Source organism: Triturus cristatus, chromosome 4_2, assembly GCF_964204655.1.
Source record: "Triturus cristatus chromosome 4_2, aTriCri1.1, whole genome shotgun sequence".
NCBI lineage: Eukaryota > Metazoa > Chordata > Amphibia > Caudata > Salamandridae > Triturus > Triturus cristatus.
In genome coordinates this window covers 433,105,579-433,130,154 of record NC_140586.1, presented here as the reverse complement: position 1 = coordinate 433,130,154, position 24,576 = coordinate 433,105,579, and positions in this window count along the sequence as shown.

Here is a 24,576-nt window from a genome sequence, read left to right as displayed (position 1 = left end):
ATCAACATATTTAGGCCCCTTTCCGCATCACCACCGCCATGTGATCCTGGATGCCAGCGAAGTTGCTGGTCTTGTGGCAGTCCCACTGTCACCATCATAATACGACGGTCGGACCAACAGGGTGGTGGTGATCGGACCACTACCACGAGTACAGCGGTCCCAATGACAGCCGTACTTGTAGTAACCCCCTTAGTGTTCTTTCTCCTAAGCTGAAGTAGTGTTAGGGTGAACTTGGTGGATAACTGGATGTTCCTGATCCATACATGTAAGAGGTCTGCTACCTGATGTTGCCCTGGCTGCAGGTGTGCCGAGAACCACCAAAGTTGATAAGCTTGTCTGCAAGGTAATTGTGGGTGCCAGACGTGACGGCTTTGTAAATTATACACCTGGTTTTGAAGATAATATGGGCCATCAAGAGGAGACCAAACATAGTTCCTTCAGAATGGATATGATGTGATCTCATTTCTACAATCCATGGATGAGACATAGTGATGCATACAATATGTCCATAAGAGGTGCCAGTGTGGAATCTGAGAGATTATAGAGCAGGGCATAACTACCATCCAGATGCAAGAGTATGAAGGTTTGAGAAATAGCTCTGAAATCACTTTCTGGAAAAAACGTTTTCACTTACTTTAGATGAAAGATCTGGTACCAAGCTGTCTTTTTTGGCAGTGTGCTCCTTGAGGGTGAGGTTGGTGTCCAGAGTGAACCCAAGAGGCTTTACATTCAATCAAAGCTATGGTTTTGGGCTCAAAATGTTCATGTCAATGAGCTAGGTTTCTACTGTTTCTTGTTTGTTGTTGTTGGCAAATAATAGGAATTCTGGCTCAGTTAAGTTGAGCTTCAGGTAGGTGCTGTATATCCATTTCTGGATGATGTGCAGGCAAGTGTTTGAAGCGTTGTTTGCCTGAAGTAGAAGAGACTTTCAAATAGAACTGTGTATCATTGGCGAATCTTGATGCTGGTATCTGTGAGTAGAGCCTGAAGTGGCCCTATTAGGAAGCTGAAGAAGAAATGGCATAGTATGAAACCCTGGGGGACTCAGAAGATAATCGGGATCTTTTGGGACCTGGAGGTGCCCGTGTGAGCAAAATTGTTGGAAAAGTAGAAGGAAAACTAGTGACGGACATTGCTGGTGAATCTTGTTCAGGGTGCATATGAGGATGGGATGTTCAGCTGTGAGAAGTCAGCTAAGAGGTCCACCAATATCAGGAGGCAGGGGTCTTCTTCATCTGTGGTTGGGAGGCATCATCCATAATGTGTAAAATGTCGGTCTCAGTGCTGCAGCATGACCTGAAGAAAGGCTGGTAGTTGTGCAAGAGATGGTTAGCATAAATGTGTTCTTAGAGCTGATCACAACTATATTTTCAGTAATATTGCCCATGAATGGCAAGTGAGCGATCGGATAGTAGTTGGTGAGGACATCAGGTCCTAGTGTAGGTTTCTTAGAAGTGGGAGGATCCAGCCTGTCTTAAGAGATTCGGAGAAGATGCCTTGAATGAGGGAGGTGTTTGTAATGTTGAGCAGGTTTGTAAGAGCATTCCCTGAGAGAGCTTCAATGAAGGATGAGAGTTAGACATCATCTTCACAAGAAGTGGTTTTGAGAGAGTTGATTGTATCTGCAATATCAGTAAGGAATAGGGATTTAAAGGCTGACCATTGTGGGAAAGTTTGGGCGTAAGAGAGAACACGAAGCAAGCTTGACATTATTGATGTGCTGTCAGATCTTGGTAAGTGGACCTTGGGCCACGTTAATGATGCCAATGGATATTTCAGCACCTGGACTGCAGCACTTAATTAAACAGCACTGCAGTTGTTGGTGGTGAAATGTTCTTGTGCACAATAGGAAGGGCAGCAGGTGTATGGGGAGCAACCCTGTAAAAATAAAGAAAAACAGCAATCACTGCAGGACAAACACTGGCATCCAGAGTGTTTCATTATTTTTTCCTGCACTGAAATTTCTCCAAATCTTGGATCTTCTGCATTTTTTCAAAGAAGAGAGGTTGATGGCATTGCACTTTTCTTTGCAGTGAGTAATCTATGGGTCTGGCTAGGGGTTAATGCAGTGCTTTATTGTCTTGAAATGTGTTCTGCTTCTGTTGATGGCTTCCTTGATGGTGTTGATATAGTATTTTGCTTTGGCTGGTGTGATGAGCTATTTGCCTGTTGCACAGAGGGACTTTAGAATCATGAGGTAATTTCCATTTTATTTCCTGTCTGCAGATGGATTATTTATTGTCAGCAAGGTCTTTAGCAAGATCTTTAGAGCACAAGGGTGCTGAACCTTTGGCTTGCTCTTGAGTGTTTTATTTGAGGCCTGGATGCTCCTACAGTTTTCCCAAAATGTATTTTTGAAGTGTGTTGGCATTTGACAATATTTTGATAGGGTTAAAGACTCGTTGATGCAATAGGTTGTCTATGGAGAGGTCTTTGTTGGATTTGAAAGTTTGCTCATCTTTTATCGGTTGGCCTTACTTTTTGGTAGAATGCCAAGCAGTAAGATAGGAATCGTGAAATAGTTGACCCAGGTCCAGGGCATGAATGGTTTGCATTGGACTGTTGGTGATGTTGAAAAGACAAAGTCTAGGATGTGGCCTTTGAATTATGCTGGTTGTGATACATGCTTTACCACGCTTCTTGCTTTTTTTAGCCTGTGTTGTTAGGATTGCTAGTTACCCAAGAGGGTGATGTTGGAATTTCAGATGGAGAAGGTAGCTGAGGATTCCTCACTGCCCTGTAGGCCTGTAGATGAAATGGAGGGTTTACTTTAGGGATACAGGATTCAAAGGATGAACCAGCAATTGACATGTTATCTAGCCTCCAACTCAGCTTATAATATATCTAGAAAAGAAAAGTTGAGGTCAAGAAGAAAATATTTTATTCTTTATTAAATGTAGGGTGGTTGTCCTAAAACATTTTTTTAATATCCCCGCGAAACTGCAAAGGCACACAGGTAGCCAATACAAGTTTTATGATTTTTTTAGTTTTCTCTGAATTCGCTTCATCAAGTTGCTAACAACAATTTCAAAATTTCATCCAAATATCAATTCCCAAAAATCTAAACGTTGGGTTACAAGACATCAAGTACCTTCCAGTAAATTCCCAAAACCTTATACAGTGTTGAGGAAAAAGAAAAAATAAGAGGAAAAGAAAAGAGAAAAAAAAACTAGGGTAAAAAAAGAAAAAGAAAGTACAATGAAAACAAACATTAACAAACATTAATAATATCCATTCCTTTTACAAATATGTAAAAATATATTTAAACCAATACAGTATAGTGCATCTCTATAAGTCCATGCAGGTTTAATGTGATAAGTTTGGCAAACTCTCTAAGAGATTTTCAAAATCATTATTGGAAATTGTGAAGTCATTTATGGTCATATATAATTTTGTACATTTTATATATTTTAGTAAGTAGATGTTTAAAACACCTTATTGTATAAACTGTATGAACACTTAAGCCGCCATCAGTTTATAAACCAATTCACTTTCCATTGAAGATGGATGATAGTGAAGTCCTCTTGTGTGCATTCTTTTTTAAGCAGTTTATTTTGTCAGAAAACCAGTGATGACACTTCCTGTGGAGGGGGATCATGGGGAAGGAAGTCCTCTTGCCTAGCCTTTGTAAGTAGTTTTGATGGGAAACCAGTGATGTTACTTTATGTGCAGACTGAATCCTACGTTCAGATGAGAAGAGGTCATGTGTAAATAAGAGGTGGCATTATAAGTAGATGAGGAGAGTTCTCTTACAAGAAGATAAATTCCATATGCTATCAGTAATATCAAAACAAACTGAAAAGTGGTGGGTGTCCTAAAAAGATTTTTTTAATAGAGTCTGAACTGCTGCTCCTTCTGAGACTGGTTTTGGATGGATGAGACATTTGAATGGTTGAGTAAAAGAGTGCAGTGAATATTATAGTATTAGCTCTCAACTGACCCGGGAGAGCCCCTGCCGCTGGAGGAATGTTTTGCTATTGGATACTATAATATTCACTGCACTCTAGAATAACCCCATAATGCTTTGCAGGGCCTTTGGTCGGGATTGTATTTTTGCCCATAGCTGTGCTTGGTTCTCACCCTAGGTTAGGGAGGGCCCCAAAATCATCACCTCTCTCACTGCTTGCTATATTTTCATTTTCACTTTTGTGAGATGACTATATGCATTTTAGCATGTAAAGATAGAGTTACTTGCTGTTTTACCAAAGGTATGTGAGGTTTCTGTTTTATTAATTGGGATGAGAGGAGCGGAGTTTCACGGAATTCCGTGTAGTGGTACTCTGCCAACTGTGCCCACCCTTACCTTAGATATTACAATGTCCCTTTCCACCGGCCTTTCCATGGCGATTAACCTGCCATGAAGAGGCTGGTGGAAAGGGAGTTTGGGGGCCCACTGACCCCCAGACATGGCACCTGGGGGGCACCTAGGGTGCCCCCCTACAGATCACTGCACCATGTGGCAGACACCTCATGGTGCCTGCCACGCAGTGCAGGGATATGTAAATTATCCCTTTTTGTACTGCAGCAGGTGCTCAAGCCAGCAGCATCTGCCACAATGCAAAAAATAGATAATGCGACCTCCATGGTGGCGGTCACATCAAAATACCTATGTCGGACCGCCGACAGCCTGTTCGACGGTCCCAATCCCCGAGATGGTGGCAGGCGGACGTAAGTCCAACTGCCATCATAATCGGGCCCAAAATTATGGATTTTTGAAATCAAAAGTTAAAACCCCAATTGGCACACAAATCTAAATTCGCCGAGGATAAACAATATAACTGTTTGGGCCTGGTAATTGATCTACTATTAAAGGGCCTTGTTCTCCTAAAATTAAGGTCAACTAGATGTCTGAGTGCGACTGCAGGATTTAAACAATGTATTCTACTACATGGTGGCCGTGCAAAGACACTTAGGGGCATATTTACAAGGTAAGTGGTGGAGTGATACGTTAGCCATCCTAGCTTAACGCCTCACTCTGCCACTTCAGAAACGCAGAGCTGCACCATATTAAAAAAAATATGGTGCAGCCCTGCGTTTCATCCTGTGCTGCCGCTACACTTAGCAGCCTATCTACAATTCAGGCACCCTTGCACCATGGTGCAAGTGTGTCTACATGCAGGGCAAGATTATTTATGTGCAGGAAGGTCCCCCTTCCTGCACATAAATAATCTTTAAAAGCCATGTTGTGACTTCTATGTGTGCTGCTTAATGCAGCATGCACAGAAATTGCAAAACAGCATTTAAACAATGATTATTTATGTGCAGGAAGGGGGACCTTCCTGTACATAAACCCTCATTGGCTTTTTGCTGTTTTCGTGTGTGCTGCACAATGCAAAAACGAGAAAAAATGAAACATTTCTCCTGGTTGCGCAAGGGTAAGAACAGGTTTTTCCTAGTCATAATTCTGGCGCTGCCTCCTATTTATGCCTCCCTTGTAAATAGGGGGAAGCATCAGAATCAATGGGTGTTGTGGTGGAACGCCCACAGCAACACCCATTTTCCTCCCTTTTCATGCTAAGCATAGCGTGAAAGGGGGCCTTATTTACAAGGCAGCATTAAGCCACGTCAAGCTGCCTTGTAAATAAAGCGAAGCCCCTATCGCCACAGAAACATGGTGAAAAGTGACCTTCCCAAGGCGATAAGTGCTTGTAAATATGCCCCGTAAAGTTTTCTCAGCTAAAATTTAACTATCTGTGGTATACAGGATACCCGTATTTGCTGGATGCTCCAACAATAGTGTGGATTTGATCCACATGAACTGTGGGGGATAATTACAAGTAAATGGCGCTGCAAGGAATTTAGCAGTGCCGCGCTGATCATTTAGAAAACACAGGAATGAGCCGTATTTACAAGAATACGGTACACTCCAGTGTTTTCCCTTGTGCTGGCACCAAAAAAAGCTGCCTAGCTCCAACACAGACTCCCTTGTGGCTTAGTGCAAGTGTGCCTGTGTTTCAGGGATGATTCCCTGCAATGCAGGCACCCTTGCAGCATAGTGCATGGGTGTCTGTATTGCAGGACTGATTGTTAATGTGCAGGAGGGACCCCTTCCTACATATAAACAATCTTTAAAGGCGGAGAGAGAAAAAACAAGGAGAAATAAAAGTATTGCTACTTGTTGCGCTAATCTAGAGCCTGCTATTCAGTGGCGTTAGTTTTTGGCGCTGCTTCAGATTTACAGATCCTTGTAAATCTGGGGCAGCATAAAAAAGCAATGGGTGTTGCAGTGGAACACTCATAGCAACACCCATTGCACGCCCCTGTCACGCAGATACCTCCATGAAAGGCGACAATATTTTCAAAGCAGTTTAATAGCGCTTTGTAAATAGGGAGCAGGGCATTGCGCCACCGGAGCATCGGAAAAAGTGACATTCCGTTGGCGCAAATATGCCCCTGTGTGCGGATATTAATAAGCCTTCAGCAATCAACTCTGTGCTACATGTGGTAATTAAGTCTCACAGCTCTATCTGTAATTGCTGATTAAAGTTATTTAACTTTATCTCTGCTATCCTTATAGCCCTCTTTTTGGATCTGTGTTTGATGTGTCAAAACAGTATTATAATACTTGTGCGGCGCCCGCACCCTTCTGCGGTTCCGCAGGATTATCATGAACACAAGGATAGGAGAAACAAGAATCGGATGGAGAGTATGGTCTCATGTTCTGCGATTCAAGGTAACATAAATGGTTAAAGTTGGGTGCTAGTCGTGGAGTCAGTCGGAACATTTGGGTATGGTTGGGGCACACCAGTGTCTCAGAACGCATATGTTTGCCACCATTAGTGCAGTGGACATTCATCTGCTCCACTGAGATGAGGCTTCCTCCACTTCTGGTGTGTCATGTACTATGGCTAGTTTTACTGGCTCTGCGAAGGGGCAGCTGCTTGTGTTGTGCAGGGTTCGCCTTCCTTATACAGATAGCTTTACATTCAGAACACACAGTCATCTCATATTGTACAGAAGAAATCTGTCTTCCGATCTTGAGATCTGCATTGGACCAAATCAGAGCACCCACAAGTCTGCACCCAGGGAAAGGGCGAACATGTAGGCTGACAGGGAGTGCCGGCAGGGTGTTCTCCTCGCTCCACAGGGCATTGCCTGAATCCACATACCTGTTGCAGTTGTTTCTTGCTCATTTTCGGGGGGGGGGGGGAGTCCTGATGGAAACCCCGGAGAAGGTTCTTTGCTCCAGGCTACCTGTTTCACTTGCGTTGGATAAACACGCCATATGACGGCTTTCTCCTCCCGGTGTAGACCTCCGACGGTGCTGGTAGCTGGAGCAGGCGTATGGGCGGAGGCTGCGGCGCAACTCTATAGATGCCAGCGTGCCACTGCGAAGATTGGCTTCCAGGGCACCTTGAGCAGCAGCAGCAGGGGAGTCTATGGGGGGCAGGCCTCTATCAGTCCTCACAGCTGTCTGTGCTCCTCGAGCCCATTGTTTGCCATAAGTGCGATGCTGACCCCAGAGTGCCCATGAGCACTGTGAGCAAGAAGTCCTAGGGAAAAAGACATCTTCATGGAAGTCCCTCTGATCCAGACAGAGGCTTGCAAGGTAACAGAAAAGGGGTTGGTGGGGGGCTGGTGGATCCTGTTCTTCCTTTTTAGATCAGCTGCTTAATAAATAGGTACTCAGGAGTAGACATATCTGGAAAAAGAGGGACTCTGGGATCTCACTTCATGGAATAACTCATCTATCTGCAAAACAATCTCACCTGCTAACCAAGTAATGACAGTCATTGCAAAGAGGGTTCCACCCCCCCCAACCCTCTGCATACCTGCACTCAGAAGACCCCAGTAGAGCAAACAGTATTGAAGACGACAGGGAAGAAAGGGTCAAAGAAAGCAGAATGTGTCAAAATAACTCCTTCCCTGCACTCTTATTTTAGGGTCCAGTCAAAAGAGGAACAGTCCGCTTCACTTTTGGCTCCTCTTATTCTTCCTCCCTCACTGCACTCTGAGTCAGGAGTTAATCCAAAAATACATAAAAGTACAAATAAAATGGAGGACCTGGCACACCAAATCAGGCATTAGGGATTAAAGACACTCTTTTCTCTGGGAACAGATTTCAAGTGTTAGCTGAAAGAGATGTTCTGCTGCGGGACCAGGAGCCCCCAAGTACCCTTCAGCCTCCATTGTAGATCTTGCTGTCCCGCATCCTGGGGTAGAGTCAGACGGGCACTGAGAAACTGTTGTCTACGATGATAGCTGAGGTTAGGGAGAAGTTTACAGTTTCCAAAAAGAATCAGCAAAAATCTAGGACACATGTGAGGCCCTCGAAGTTAAGATCAACGTCCTAATGGACAAAGTGGGGGCACTGGAAACATCATTTGCAGAACTCACTAAGGAGGTGGAAGTAAATCAAAAAGAAATTCAGATGTTGAAAAGCAGGGATAAGGATCTCCAAGATAAATTAGAGACCCTTGAGGATAACGCAAGAAGAAACAACTGAAAGTACCAGAAGGCCTTGAGGGTGATATCATCAAAGGACTTACAATTAGACTCCTGAAAGAAGTTATGTCAGATAACGATGCAAATAAAGTGTAAGAGGATAGACAGAGGGTCCAGCAAGACCAGTTCTCCAGAGGACCAGCCCGGAAAGTCTGGACCCAGGGATGCGCACCATTTTGTGTGTGTCCCTCCAGGCCTCCCACATGCCCTCAGGGATATCATGCAATCACTGATGTTGGCTGGCTTGTCTCCATAGTATACTTAGATCAGTGCTACGCAACATTCAATGGGGACCCATAGTGGTTGAAAATCAAGTCCTCCAGGAAGTATACTAGCTGTGACAGATGGTGTTCTAGGCAGTACAGGTAAATGTCTGGCCATCGTAGACCCCTGTCCTGGTATCCTCATGTGGTTTTGAAGACTTTAGTCTGGGTTTCATGCCCACCCATATGAACTGTTTGATACGTTTGTTCAGGGCATGACACATTTGTTTGCAGATGAGGATAGGCTGCATTCTGAAAATATGCGCAAGGCTGTGACCATTGTCACCACCTGAATTCGGCCCCACAATGAAAGCAGGGGGGTTGACCAATGGAGGAAGCTGTTGTCTGTTTCAGTCAGTAGTGATGCATATTGTCTAAGACCATATTATCCATCTCTTGTTAATCAGTGAAGCCAGGTGTTTCAGGTTGGACGAAGTTCATGTGAAACTCTTTTACCTCAGTTGATTTTCTAGTCAGTGAATTCCCCGAAAGCTTTAATTAGGGACATCAGAGGAGGTATTGAGGTATCAGAGTCACACATGCCATCAGCATAAAGCAAGATTTTAGACTGTCCTATCAGGGTATCAATGCCCAGTATATGGTAATAATGTCTAATAGTCACTGGTAGGGGCTTCAGGGCCAGCAGGAGCAAGAGAGGGATAGCAAACATCCTTGGTGTGTCGCTCTGTAAATGTTAATCAAATATTTGGAACATGTGCCCTCCACAATCAATCTTTGTATAAAGTTCTGGCCTAAATCTGCTTGGTCTAATCTCTGAAAAAGATATCCCATATCCACTCTTTTGAACAGCCTTCTCTGCATCAAGAGAGAGGATTATCTTATCGTCATGGTTCGGCCTTACCTGCCAGAAAATGTTCACCAGTGTATGCCCTGGCATTAAACCTACCTGCAATTTATGTATTAAGCTCAGCAGAATCTCCTTGAGCCTTGTCACCAGCACCTTCATGTCAGTATTGAGGAGGGAGTTGGGCCTAAAGTTTGCTCAGTGTATTGGATCGTTGACTGACATCAGGATTATGCTAATGATTGCTTTGTTGTTTCCCTTTCTCAGTTCTGTGTCAAAGTCAACCTGTTTATCTGTTGTGTCAGAGGAGTTAGACTTTTCGCAGGGAGATGGCATAGGGGAAGCAGGAGAGTGGCTTGACATTTCCATGTCTTTGATGTCAAGTGTGCTGAAGAAGTGTTCCAAGTCCTTCAGTTTCAAGAATTCTCTGTGTGTTCCATTGATAGTGAAGAGCATCATGGCAGGCTCCAACAGACCTATCGTAACCCCAGTTTCCTGTCCTACGGTCGTAGTGCTGAAAATGTTTCTCTCTGGACCATAGTTTCCTGCGAGAAGTCAGCAGATACAAATACCTTGTCATTGTTGTATCGGAAGGGCCTATTGCTTAGTCGCAGAGATAAGCAGCCTGGCCTGCTGGTGTCAGAGGAAACAGGCTATGTGTGTGATTTTAAATGAGTATATCTTATATTTATTCAAAAGTCTTCATGCTTTATTTCATATTTAATTTTAAATAATGTTTTGATTTGATTAATTTATATTGTTTTATAACATTACAGTTTATGTAGGAACTTTTAATGTTAATACCTAAAAATAATTATTTTATATGTTAATGTCGGGGGCCGTATTATAGATATGGCACATTCTCCTCATTAGCCCAGAGGGCACCTTGTAAAAGGTGTGCTCAGCGCTAGCAAAAAGAGTGCACCATATTAGGTTTAATGTCCCCCAGGGCAGCTGCGAAGTCATGCTGCCCTGGGGGCAGTGCATTCAAGTGAAATACAGAGCGGCTGCTTCATAGCCACTCGTTGTTTTACTGTGCAGGTGGCAACCCTCCTGCATTTTTAAAGGTGATTAGAGATCCCCTTGCAGAGGAGTGCAGTGAGTGACTGCATCCGCCTACCGGGGGATATCTGGGGGGGTCTAGGGAATCCCTTTTACCTCCTCTACAGGGTTGCCATGTCTATAATATGGTGTGGGGGCAGAGGCCAAGAGATTCCCTCGTTTGCATGAGGGAACACCTTCTAGTGATAGCACCGGCGCTAAATGTACGCCAGCGCTATCTGTATTACAGAAGGGACCTCACAATTGTCTGCAGCCCTTTTTATACTACCAGAGTGCCCTGGGGGGGGTGCAAAGTGGGTGCACATGCCCGTTGCACTTCCACTTTCTATTAAATTGTCCCCAGATATTAAAAATTAAGCACATTTTAATTTGGTAACAGTGTGCTATAAGTAATGTTTCTATTTATTTTTTAAAATACATGTTTAAATATGTTTTACTATGGATTATGTATAGTGTATGTAACCCTTTTAGCATACACCACTTTCTCCAAAATGGATTTGATTGGATTGGGAGTAGTAAATGTAACCCCTTTAATGCCCAACATCTTCCACAAAATGGTTTGAATTGGTGTGTGAATTGTAAATGTAACCCCTTTAGTGTCCAACAGCTTCACCAAAATGACTAAAGTTGGAGTAGGAATAGTGAATGTAACACATTTAGGGGTTGATTAGGATGGCGGAAATACTGCCACTCCCGGGCCGGCGGTGGCGGTCCTTCCGCAATCTCACAGGATTTACCCACCGCCCAATTAGGATGGCAGTTGGTATTGCAGCGGACGGAAAGTCCAGCCACCACTTTTCCGCCGGTAGCAATCATCATGATTGCCCGGCGGAGCGGTTGCATGCTCACAATGACAACCATGACTTCTGGGGCAGGCATCAAAAGTATGTGGGAGGGAGAGGTTGAAGATCTTCTATCACTGAAAGCACTGTGTGAGATCCTGTCCTCACAAGAGCAAAGGAAGAGAGGAGCCTCGTTAACTTGAAGCTGGGTTTATTTCTTCAAATGAAAATCCCATCCATAAACCAACCACATCCTTGGGCAACTGCCCTCACACCTTTGAATCCCAACATTCCACCCCTCCAGAATGCTGGCTCTTCATTCCAGAGCCCGCATTCTGTTGTTGCCAAGTTGTCATGTTGCCAGCAACCAAGATACCACACCTTCCTCCTATAAAATGAAAACCAAACCTTATGTACAAGAAAAATGGTAACATCATTTAGTCACAAAAAAAAGTCTTAGTAGATACTGGCAAAGGTTTGCTTATTATGTACACATTTACTTTTTTTTTTACAGTATAGTTAAAGCAGACTATGAGTCATTCCACATAATCTCTCAAATACAAGAGTTTCCTTGCCTCTCTACAGGATTTCCTTTGGACAACCTTTCTTTCAATCTTGAACTCTTCCCCTCTTCCTTCCCCTCTCCTCTCTGCCTCAGAAAGTTTAAAGGGGCCCTTGAACACCATCACCCTACCAAGATTCCAGATGCAGTGATCCTGTATTTTTATTGCATTGCTAAAACTCTTGGTGACCTTATTGGTTTGGAATACTTGCATACTTTACCACCCAAACCAGAGTGTTTGATCATTACAAAGTCAGCCACAGCCACCACTTTTTTTGAAACTGCTTTTGTACATTTATAGTTCTTCTTTCAGGCATGTACCTTACTCTTCTCCTTTTCCCACCAATTTCTCTCTGGATCGTCTTTTTCGAGACCAACACCCAACTTTCTTACCCAAGAAGGCTCTACTATGGTGAAGGGAGACCTTCCTCTTAACAACTCAAAAGGCGACGTGCCCGTGGTGCTGTGAGGAGTCAATCTATACATTTCAACCTTTAACTTTACTTCATCCCTCCAATTCAAACCATTTGATTTTGCCATATCCTTTAATGCATTTAATTGACTCATGCTATTACTTTTACTGTGGCAGTTTCACCTCTTGTAATGTTGACTTTATACAATTTTTGCAAAATGACAGTTCTGCTTAAACATTTCAACTTAGGTACATGCAGTTGAAAATACAGCTTTTAGAGAATTTTATGTGGTGGTTCAGAGCTAGCTTTCATCCCCATGTTCCCTCAGTTCTGTCTACACCACAAACTTTCATGAAAGAAGTGTGCTTGGTGCTGTGGTAATGCTTTTAAAATAGATCAAAAGATGCTTCAATTAGCTTCCCAAGTGCCTGCCATTCTTGCTGTTATGTCTGATGGAAGGTCTTTTGTAGTTTTTTTTTATTATTTTCACCCTTCTGCAGTGCTTAATTTGAGCTGTTGGTTGCAGGTGGGGGGGAACAGCCTTTACAACACTGTCTTTACAACTGGATCTCTTTACCATGCATCCTTTACCATGCAATGCCTTTACCATGCATGCCTTTATAATGAAAGGCAGGTATATTTAAGATGAGCGTGTGTGTGTATATAACATATATTCTAAAAAAACAAGTTACTAACCTTTACCCTTACCCACCCCGAAACCCTAATATATATATAGCGAGAGGGGTATTGGAACCACCTCTTGAGGACTCACAACGAGGGTGTGCATCGAATTTTAAGTGAGCTGCAACATTACGCACAAGCAGGATGTATCTTGAATTTGTAATGCATCAAAGAAAGGAATTATGACAGAACCAATACACCCAAACAAGCATTGGACTGAAAATAATGAATTGGTGTTTTGAAATCCACTAAAAACATTCAAATTACAATTGTGATGCATTATGGGCAATGAAGTATCCCGAGACCAAGATGCGTGAGAATAGATAGACACAACAGCTGTGGACATTGTGTAGCAATCAGTTCTGCTTTATGATTAAGGCTTACCAGCCTAAACATATCAGAGATAATTACAATGTTGCCACTCTAAGAGAGAATAAAGCTTCTCGTAGAGAGTTGTGCTTCGGCATTTCTTCTCTGTTGCTGACATAACTGGCGGGCTGCTCAGATCCCGCTTTCTGCTGAAGCTGCCCTGTAGGGCTGGAGGCTCCGCTTAGGAGGTGTTTTTGCATATTGAAATGTGGGAGCATGACCCGCTCTTGCCGTAGGACTTTCCTGTGATAGATTTGTGGCAAAAAGCGGCGATGAGCAAGGGAAGCAAGAGGGTTATTGGAACCACTTCTTGCGGACTCCCAGCGAGGGCGTGCGTAGAATTTTAAGCGAGCTGCAACATTATGCACAAGCAGAACTCATCTTGGACTTTCAATTCATCAAATAAAGGAATTATGACGGAATCAATACACCCAAACAAGCATTGGACTGAAAATAATGAATTGGTGTTTTGAAATCCATTGAAAACATTCTAATTACAAGCCTGGTGCATTATGGGCAATGAAGTATTCCAAGACCAAGATGCCTGAGAATCCATACACAACAGCTCTGTACATTGTTTAGCAATCCATGCTGCTCTATGATTAAGGCTTACCAGCCAAAATCTGTTAGCGATAATTACCACGTTGCCGCTCTAAGAGAGAATAAAGCTTCTCATGGAGAGTTGTGCTTCGGCATTTCTTCTGTGTTGCTGACATTTTAACGGGCCGCCCCGTTCACGCTGTCTGCTGAAGCTGCGCTGTAGGGTCAGAGGCTCCCATTAGGAGGTGTTTTTGGATATATACATATATATATGTATATATCCAAATATATATGTATATAACTATCGCCAGTAGATAGTTATAGTTAGGACCGTGTTTCCATAGGAAATCCGCAACATTCTATTTGGAATAACTTTGGCGCCGATTGACGAATCCTCGCGAAATTCTCAAAATAGGTGGGTCGCTCCGCTCCGCTCCTACCCTGAAAGTCTCGGGGGGATTTGTCAAGCGGGGGCTGAGAAAAAGGGGGGGTCCCAAAACACGTTTTCCCCATGCATTTTTCCATAGGACCTTTAGTCCGAGCTACAGCCCGAACGGCTGAACAGAATTACTTGAAATTTGGCAGAGAGGTAGCCCTCAGGTCAGGGATGTGCCTTTTGAAGGTCTCGTGTAAATCTGTTCAGTATTTCCTGAGAAAATAGCATTTAAATCAATATATATATCTATGGGCGCGCTCCGAGCGCATACCGTAAGCTTACCGTACGCGCCACCGCCGTGCACGAGCGCTATTCTGATTGGTTGTTAGATCTCAGTAAACATTCGAATCGGTCGAAACCAGGAAGTGTCGGCCGCCATTTTGTCTCTCGCAGTCTGAGGGGGTGAAAAACAAAGGTGGAGAACGTGAAAAGGGGGCAGGGTGGACAGTTCCTGACCCCCTAGCCTTTGTCAGGGGGTCCCAGAAGGACCCGCAAGGGCAAAAATGAATTGTAATTTTTTTTCAAAAAATCGCCGAATGCGCGTAGCGTACGCGCACGGCGTAAACGGAGAAATTCCGCGAACTCCGTGTAACTATTCCGCGATTACGCGTACCGTGCGTTAACGGCTAAAAAAAAATTTCAAAAAGGAAAGCTTAAAAAAAAATAAAAAAAATTGTGAGGTAAGGTTGGCTCTTAAAAGAGCCGTTGGGTTAATACAGGGATGGAGGAAAGAAAGAATGGGAATATTATGAGCGTCTACAAACGTGCTGGTCTATCTTATTGTTAATAAGGGAAACACTGGTCTCCCCAAAAACAATAAGACCGCAACACGTTGTACACCTCATTGAAACCCTCCGAAATCGAGGGTTAATGTCCAGAGGAGCAGAAGAAGGTGATGCTCCCACCTCAGAGGAAGGGCTCAGCTGAGCTGCCGATGATGTACTCGGCTGAGCTTCTGAGGTTGGGCTCTGGTGACTTACTGAAGAGTTTTCTCCAGTATGTCGAGCAAAGGTCCTGGGAAGTTTATCCCTAAGGTGTCTCATCATAGAGTGATTTCCAAAGGAATACTTCTTCCTTGGATTTCCTCTAGATAAAACACGGTCACAAAGTGTGCAAGTGACCAATGGAGCATTGACCTTTTTCTGCCCCTCTGGAAAAGTAAAATACTCCCACACAAAAGAATCCTTTTGTTTCCTCCTTCTCTGTTTGATGATGGTGCTGCTAGGCTCACTCTCAGAAGAGGTCTGCTGCTCTGCCATTGTATCTCAATGTCAATTCAGCTCCTTCTCCTAGGGGATCTCAAGCAGTAATGAGGGGAATGGGAGTGGTGTGGGAAGTTTCTGGAACTGAAAGTAGTTTCAACCAATGAAAAGTGTTCTTTGTGGATCACATGACCTACCGTGCGCGCTCTGTAAGCTTACGGTATGCGCTCGTAAACAAGTACGCATGTGCAAATGTGACGCATACGGAGCGCCTATGTAAGACGCACTCGCGCATGCGCATTACACGCCCCTGCGTAACCGCGACGTTGCTTCCGAGCAACGCGCATGCGTGTACGCGTACGTCACGTACGTATCACGTAAGCGCACTGTACTTATGACGTATGGAGCACGTAGCGTCAGCTTACCGTACGCGCATCGTATCACGTAAGCGCACCGTACTTATGACGTATGGAGCGCGTAGCGTCAGCTTACCGTACGCGCACGGAAAAAAATGCATAAAAAAAAAAAATTAACCATTCCATAATGCAGGATATAGTACATATATTATTTTATACATAGGTTTACCAAAAATCTCCCAAAAAAAATTGCATTTAAAAAACCGTACAAATTCACTGAAAAAAACCATAGGTTTCACACACGTAATAGTTAGGAATTAGCATTTAAAAAACCTTGCAAATTCACTGAAAAAACCATAGGTTTCACACATGTTATAGTTGGCTGGACATTTCACTCGTAAAAAACCAATGAAATTCCCCCGTTATAGTTAGTGCAGGCAACTATAACTCACGCGACCGCAATCCTCTGTTGATGCTAATACTGTATCTTTAGCTATACATATATTACAAATATTTATTTTTCATAAAGACACATATGTCATCAGTGATGTAATATCTGACATCATCAGCAGAGGATTGCGGTCGCGTGAGTTATAGTTGCTTGCACTAACTATAACAGGGGAATTTCATTGGTTTTTTACGAGTGAAATGTCCAGCTAACTATAACATGTGTGAAACCTATGTTTTTTTCAGTGAATATATATATATATTATCTACTGGCGGTCGCCAGTAGATAGTTATAGTTAGGACCGTGTTTCCATAGGAAATCCGCAACATTCTATTTGGAATAACTTTTGCGTCGATTGACGAATCCTCGCAAAATTTTCAAAATAGGTGGGGCGCTCCGCTCCGCTCCTTCCCTGAAAGTCTCGGGTGAATTCGTCAAGCGGGGTCTGAGAAAAAGGGGGGGTCCCAAAACGCGTTTTCCCCATGCATTTTCCCATAGGACCTTTAGTCCGCGCTGCAGCCCGAACGGCTGAACAGAAAACCTTGAAATTTGGCAGAGAGGTAGTCCTCAGGTCAGGGATGTGCCTTTTGCAGGTCTGGTGTACATCTGTTCAGTATTTTCTGAGAAAATAGCATTTAAAAGCATATATATATCTATAGGCGCGCACCGTGCGCATACGGTAAGCGCACCCTGCCGTGCGCGAGTGCAATTCTGATTGGTTGTTAGATCTTAGTAAACATTCGAATCGGTCGAAACCAGGAAGTGTCGGCCGCCATTTTGTCTCTCGCAGTCCGAGGGAGGTGAAAAATAAAGGTGGAGAACATGAAAAGGGGGCAGGGTGGACAGTTCCTGACCCCCTAGCCATTGTCAGGGGGTCCCCAAAGGACCCCCAAGGGCCATAAATGTTTTTAATATTTTTACGAAAAATCGCGGAGTGCGCTTACCGTGCGCGCACGGTAGAAACGGGAAAATTACGCGAATGGCGTAACGTGGGCGCACGGTGCGCGGAGCGCACCGTTCGCCCACAGAGCGTGCACAGTGCGCGAAGCAAACCGTGCGCGCACGGTACGCGCACGGTGAAAAACCTTAATAAATAAATAATAAGTACATAACTTAGCATTTAAAAAACCGTACAAATTCACTGAAAAAAACATAGGTTTCACACATGTTATAGTTAGGAATTAGCATTTAAAAAACCTTGCAAATTCACTTAAAAAACCATAGGTTTCACACATGTTATAGTTAGCTGGACATTTCCCTCGTAAAAAACCAATGAAATTCCCCTGTTATAGTTAGTAAAGGGAACTATAACTCACGCGACCGCAATCCACTGCTGATGACGTCAGATATTACATCACTGATGACATATGTGTCTTTCTGTAAAATAAATATTTATTAAATATGTATAGCTAAAGGTTAAAGGAAAGAAAAATGGGTAAATAAGTGAATAAATACAGTGATGTAATATCTGACGTCATCAGCAGTGGATTGCGGTCGCGTGAGTTATAGTTCCCTTTACTAACTATAACGGGGGAATTTCATTGGTTTTTTTTGAGGGAAATGTCCAGCTAACTATAACATGTGTGAAACCTATGGTTTTTTAAGTGAATATATATATATATATATATATATATATATATATATTCACTGAAAAAACCATGGGTTTCACACACGTTATAGTTAGGAATTAGCATTTAAAAAACCTTAGAAATTCAATGAAAAAACCAAAGGTTTCACACATGTTATAGTTAGCTGGACATTTCACTCGTAAAAACCCAATGAAATTCCCCCGTTATAGTTAGTTCAGCTAACTATAACTCGCGCGCCCGCAATGCACTACTGATGACGTCACATATTACATCACTCATGACATGGTCACTGACATCACTCATGACATCACTGATGACATCTCAAATGACATCACTGATGACATCACTGATGACATCATCCAGTGAATGTGTGTTTTTCTGAAAATTAAATATGTTTTATATATGTATATCTCAAGGTCAATGGAAGAATAAATGGGTATATAAGTGTCTAAATGGATGATTTGTTTTTGAAAAATTATTTGTGTAACTGACTGATGAAGTGTATCTTAGTGAATACATCGCTTACTGAGTAATGTTTAAATATGAAAATATCTGTATCAGTCTCTCACTTTGTGTATAAGTGGCTGCATGGGTTGGTGATTAGCTTCATGGGTGTCTATATAGGTTATTAGTTGTTTTTTTGAGTATCAGTCTGAGTGTCTGCATGGTTTGGTCGGGGGTATTACATAGTGCATAGGTGCATGAATGAGTGATTCACTCTTTGTATGTGTTGAAGACAGCATGTGTGCAGGACTGTATGGGTGGATGAGTGTGTTTATGGGTGTGTTAGTGAGTGAATGACTGTCTCAATAGTGTCTTTATGAGTAACTACATATCTATTAAACTAATATATGTGACTATTGGTGTATATAAGTGAGTATATGTGAGAGTGAGAGATTGAAAGAGTTCCTGTATGAATAAGTATGTGTTTCTATAAGTGACTGTTTATAAGACTAAGTATGTGTAAGTTTCCGTAGAAGTAAGTGTGGTGGTGTGTGTATAACTGTATATGCAAATAAATGTATGTTTGTTTCTTTATTAGCATGAGTGAGTATGTGTGAGTAACTCTATGGATGAGTGGCATTGTGTAACAGGATGTATAGGTGTATGAGTACATATGATGAGTGAGTACATGTATGAGTGACTGTATAGGACTGTTGGTGAATGAGTGGATGTGTATGTGGTTCTTAGAATTACTGAAGAGGTTGTTGTAACTGGTATTGGTATGTCCATTGTTTTGAAAATTTTAGTCTCTATTTTTGAATGTGTGTATCAAAGGTTATATTAGGGGAAGAGGAGGTCTGCCACTCTATCACAAGGATGATGTCATCAGTGATGTCATTTGAGATGTCATCAGTGATGTCATAAGTGATGTCAGTGACCATGTCATGAGTGATGTAATATGTGACGTCATCAGTAGTGCATTGCGGGCGCGCGAGTTATAGTTAGCTGAACTAACTATAACGGGGGAATTTCATTGGTTTTTTACGAGTGAAATGTCCAGCTAACTATAACATGTGTGAAACCTTTGGTTTTTTCATTGAATTTCTAAGGTTTTTTAAATGCTAATTCCTAACTATAACGTTTGTGAAACCCATGGTTTTTTCAGTGAATTTGCAAGGTTTTTTAAATGCTAATCATTATATTTACCTTTTCTTTTTTTTTTTTTTTCAATTTTTTTTACATATTTTTATTTTAATTTTCTATCCTTTTTTAAAGACTATGGTTAAATTTTAAAAATTCTACAATATATTTTTTATTTTTACCATTTTTTTAAACTAAACAGGTAAGATTTATTAATATAACAGTGGTTTTTTTTCCCCTTTTTTTTTTTTTTTTAGTATTTTTTTAACGTGCGCGTACGGTAAGCGCACGTCTTGCTTTTATAACGTTAGATTTCTAAGCTGTTTGCGTTCATTTACGCAATTTGCGTAGACGTACGTTACGCGCGCGCTGCGCGTAACGCGTACGCTGCACGCGCATGTTACGCGGAAGTGAAGGGGCGTGCCTGTTTTGCGCATGCGCGCGTGCGCGTGTCTTTTTTACGCGCATGCGTACTTTTGCCGTAAACGCACCATAAGCGTAACGTACGCGCACGGTAGGTCATGTGATCAAGAAACAAAACTTTTGATTGGTTTAAAGTACTTTCAGGTCTAGAACTCTCCTACACCACACCCATTCCCCTCATTTCTGCTTGTGATCCCTTAGGAGAAGGAGCTGAGTTGTCTTTGTGATACGATGGCAGAACAGCAGACCTCTTCTGAGAGTGAGGCTAGCAGCACTACCTTGAGGCAGAGAAGGAGGAAACAAAAGAGCTCTTTCATATGGGAGTATTTTTCTTTTCCAGAGGGCAAGAAAAAGGTAAATGCACCCTTAGTGACTTGTAAGCTTTGTGACCGTGTACTTTCAAGAGGGAATCCCAACAAGAAGTATTCCTTCGGGAATCACACCATGTTGAGACACCTTCATGATGTACACGGTAGGACATATGCTCGACATACTGAAGGTAACCCTTCAGTAAGTCAACCAAGCACATCCACAGCAGCTCAGCCTGGTCCATCATCTGCAGGGCCGAGTCCATCTTCGGCAGGTCAGCTGAGCCCTTCATCTGTGGGGGGAGCATCTCCTTTTTCTGGTCCTCTGGAAACCAACCATCGGTTTGCGAGGGTTTTAATTCGGTGCGCCACTTGTCATGATCTAATTTGTCATAGGGAGACCAGTGTTGCCCTAGTGAACAATTTAATAGATCAGCACATTTGTCGCACCGACTAATATTCCCATTCTTTCTTTCCTCTGTCCCTGCATGAACACAACGGCTCTTTTAAGAGCCAACCTTACCTTTCAACTTTTTTTAATATATTTTTTTTAACTTTTTTTTTATTTATTTTTTTTACCGTACGCGTACGGTAAGCGTAATTATTATTTTTTTTTTTTAAAAACACTAAAAATCAATTATCACATTACAAGGTCCTTGAGAGACTACAATGAAAAACTGAAAATGTGATTGTGGAGAAGTGGAAAAAAGGGACCATGAAATTTTTGACTTACCATACCCACTCAAAAAATTATTTATTAATTAAAATTTAATTTTAATTGCTTTAAAAATGGTTCAAGTTTTCGAAAATTTTCTATCTCAATCTGAAAAAAAAGAAAAAAGTATTAATATTTAATAAAACATTTTATAATACAGTACACATATTTACATATTTTCCCCAAAAAATTTTTGCTTTTTTTTTGCTGTTTTCAGAATATATTGCATTTCACTATAAATTGTGAAAGCAATTGCATTCATCATTTAACAGCGGGCAAAAAAAAAATAACAATCTCAAAGATTGTTTTAAAAAAGCCCAGAATCTCTTTTTACTTAAACATAACATTATAGAAATGCATAATATTCTAAAAAAATATCATCTAATATCAATACTTATTTCTTTAAAATACCGTCTGACATTTTTGTTTCAGAAGTATAATCACAAAAATATATCTCAAATAACTCCACAATACATCTGGTTCCATTTCCTTTAGGCCACATAGTAATTTTAAAATTCTTTTTTGATTAAATTTCCAATGTTAATCCAATAAAATTCTAAAGTTTAAATTGTACAGATCTCACCGATTCTCTGTAACATTTTGGTTTCTGAAAGATTAATTAATAATTAAACAAGTCCACAATACAATTGTTTACCTTTCCTCATGGCCAAATAGTAATTTTAAAAATCTTTTTTGAATAAATTTCCAATGGCAATCCAATCACATTCCAAAATTTAAATTGTGCAGATGTTACCGATTTTGTCTAAATTTTTGGTTTTCCAAAGTTTCATTAAAAATTTAAAAAGTCCACATTACAATTGGTTACCTTTCCATTAGGCCAAATGATAATTTGTAAAATCATTTTTTTTTAAAATTCCAATGGTAATCCAATAAAATGGTAAAATTGTTTTGTACAGATCTTGCCAAGTCTCTCTAAAATTTAGGTTTCAGGAAGATTAGATAGGAATTTGCTAAATCAAAAGGCAAACGTTGCTTGAAAATCAATTGGGAATCATTACACAGTGTCCAGCCTTTTTCACATTTAAGATACACTGTGTAATGTCCAGAAGTAACAGTAGGTCCTTCACGGAAAATTATTGCAACTGTTACAAAAGTTTTTCCTGAAATTGATAATTGCTGTCCTGTAAACTTCTTTATTAAAGTATCCAATTTTGAACCATCAGCTTTACATCGTTGCATCATTAAAATTACATATTGTCTGTATTCCTTTAAAATTAACGTTGAAAACATTTCAGATTGACACTCACTGCATTCCATGCTATGATTAGCATCTTTAACTAATTTAGCAAAAGTGACTGTTTTACTTTCTGGCAATGTTAAATAAATAAACCTTTCAGAATCAACATTAGAGCCACATGTATTGTAACAGTTTTCACAACTATGTTCCCATTTATAACAGACACCAAACATATTTTCAATGGGAACCCCTTCTTCTTCCAGTACCTGAAGAAAAAACATCAAGAATTCCTGTGCGTCTTGCTGTACATTTTGAGAAAACTGTGTTCGTCCTGAACATACATCTAAAAGTTTTCTAATTTCAGTAGCACTTTCTATTTGAGTTTTATCATTACTCAGCTTTTGAAAAAGGAGACTCAACTCAGAACAGAATCTTTTTCTCTGATTTACTATTATCTGCTCTTGCACACTTTCCAGATAAAATGCAACATTCAGCACTACATTAGCGTAGCAGTTGACACCAGAGCTATTTTCAAAATGACATCCTACAACCTCTTCTTCATTTTCCTTTTTCTTTTTGCTTGCAATTACATCACTCCTCTTTTTTTTCCTCCTCTCTACATCTTCATTACAGATATTCTCATTTCTCCTTTTACGAGAAACGACACGTTTCTCCAACACAGGATACTGACCTAAATGAGGAGCATAGGTTCTTCTTAATCTATTATACTCCTTTACACAATTTGTATCAGCACTAACTTTTGAGTCATCAAAGTCTATCATGAATAAACCAGATAATGTTTTCACTTGTGACAAAGCTACATAAGCCATACCTTCTTTGAACACAGTTGAACCAATGTTCACAAAAGCACAATCTACAGTCAATCCTTGAGACTTGTGAATAGTTACAGAATATGCTAGAGAAAACGGAAACTGCTTCCTACGTACATATAAGTCTTTCACAAGCATGAAACGAACTGAACAACGACAAATGTCTTTAACTTCTTCTATCTGATCAAATTTTATTTTTAAACATTCAATTCCATCTTTTTTCTGATAATTAATAAAACCCACAACTCTTCCCATAGCTCCATTAACTAAACCTTTTTCAACATCCAAATTTCTCCTTAAAAATACTCTACAGTTCATGCAAACATATAGATTTTTTTCTAATCCAGCTGTTTTGGAAATGTTCTTCTCTAGTGAATCCAATTTATTTTTCAGTGTGCCTGTTAATGTGATAGTAATTTTTCCAATTTTAAAAGCTCCTCATTGAATATTGAGCATTCACGTAGAGTTGGCATTAAGCAGATGACACTTTTCTTTTCTGCAATGTTCTTGTATATCTTCTCTGCAACTATTTCTTCCTTTGGAAATAAATTATGTAGCAGCCGACTCTGTAATGCTTTTTTGCCAACTTCTGTGAGTAGTCCAATTCTGATATCTTTCAGAATACTTCCATATTCTTCATCGTTTGCTTGCCTCATATTAGTAGTAAGTTCCTTGTACTCAAAGAAGGACCAAATATTTGCATTACCGATGCTTCCCAATGACTTCTTTGTGTCTTCATGTGTCACAGTATTAAACACTGGTTGTCCTTTAACTGGAGTAAGTTGCAGAAGATCACCAAAAACTATGACATGTTTTCCACCAAATAACACGTCATAGTCTGTCCTTAGAATTTGCTGCATTCTTAAATGCACAAAGGCAAGCATTAAGTTTGATACCATGCTCACCTCATCAATAATGAGAACTTGCATCTTCTTCAATACTCTTGAAACTTCCAAGCATGCTTCTCCAGTTAGCTTGTTGTATTGTATTTTGTTCTCATGCTCCACTGGTAACATTAGCAAACGATGTAAGGTGATTACTGTTATGTTATATGCTGCTAACCCAGTTGGAGCAGTAACCACACAAGACAAAGTAGAATCCGTTTTTTGCTGTAGGTAGCTTCTGATGACTTTTATTAAGAAACTTTTTCCAGTTCCAGCTTGTCCGCTTACATACATCCTGATTGGTTGAAATGATGTGCATAAGCACTCTTTTTTTTCATGTAGAAATCCGTGATCAATTTTGCTTCTGATCTCTTCATAAATTTGTTGCTGCTCTTCATTCAGTTGTCTTTCCAAATTTTGTAAGTCTATAAATTCTTCTTGAGCTTGATTCATAGCCGTTTCCACTTCATTCATGGCTATTGATGCTTCATTTTCAACGATTGGTTGTCCTAGGGGATCTTGACTGAGTGTTCCTGAACTTTGGCTGTCTTGAGAACTGTCTCTAGCTACTTCAGCTGCGATTGTAGTTTCCTGTTCAATTTCTTCATTTAACATTTGCAGATAAGTTGAGAATGTACTGCATTGTATGCTGTCTTTGCAAGCATTAAAAGAATCTTCATA